This window comes from Egretta garzetta, unplaced genomic scaffold (assembly GCF_000687185.1).
Source record: "Egretta garzetta isolate BGI_Z169 unplaced genomic scaffold, ASM68718v1 scaffold233, whole genome shotgun sequence".
NCBI lineage: Eukaryota > Metazoa > Chordata > Aves > Pelecaniformes > Ardeidae > Egretta > Egretta garzetta.
This window is the reverse complement of record NW_009259194.1, coordinates 83687-84345: the sequence shown is the minus strand read 5'-3', so window position 1 is coordinate 84345 and position 659 is coordinate 83687. Positions and strand designations below refer to the sequence as shown.

Sequence of the window (659 nt, the reverse complement as noted above, 5' to 3'; positions counted from 1 at the left end):
GGGGGGGGGGGGGGGGAAATAAAATCAAAAAGATAAACACAAGATAAAAGCGGGTGAATCACAACAACTTCTGTGATGTTGCACAAAGATTTTTCAGTTCAAAACAGGCTCATGGAGTTTACACCCCAAGGGAGAGGGGGAGAGGGGCCGGGGGCTCGCCCGGCTACGGGCGACCGAGTCCTGGGGGAGCTTCAGCCTCTGGTCCCTTGGCATCGCATCCCCGGATGAGGGTGAGCGCTGTGTATCGGGGGGGTCTCTCCCCAAGGATGTCCCTCTCCCAGGGACAGCCAGCCCTCTCGGTCCTCGCCGACGCAGTGGTGCCCCCAGCCAGTTGCAGGCCCCACATCTGGGCAGCTGTGCGCCGCTCGCTCCCTCTTTGGCTGGGTTAAGGGCGCGCATGCGGTGCGGGTGCGCAGCCGGGGACGTGCCCACCCGCGTGCTGAACATTTGCAGCCGGGGCGAGGGAACAGCCCCGGATTTGTGCCCTTGGTGCCAAGAAGGCCAATGGCATCCTGGGGTGCATCAAGAGGAGCGTGGCCAGCAGGGCGAGGGAGGTTCTCCTCCCCCTCTGCTCTGCCCTAGGGAGACCCCACCTGGAGCACTGGGTCCAGTTCTGGGCTCCCCGGTTCAAGAAAGATGAGGAACTCCTGGGGAGAGTC

The 659-nt window shown here is 63.0% G+C and overlaps 1 protein-coding gene across 1 annotated transcript in view; it reads left to right on the top strand.

The window, feature by feature from the left end:
* Positions 1-659, top strand: part of PEBP4 (phosphatidylethanolamine binding protein 4) — an 83376-nt gene that overhangs the window by 74014 nt on the left and 8703 nt on the right. The gene's annotated exons all lie outside the window — the stretch shown is intronic.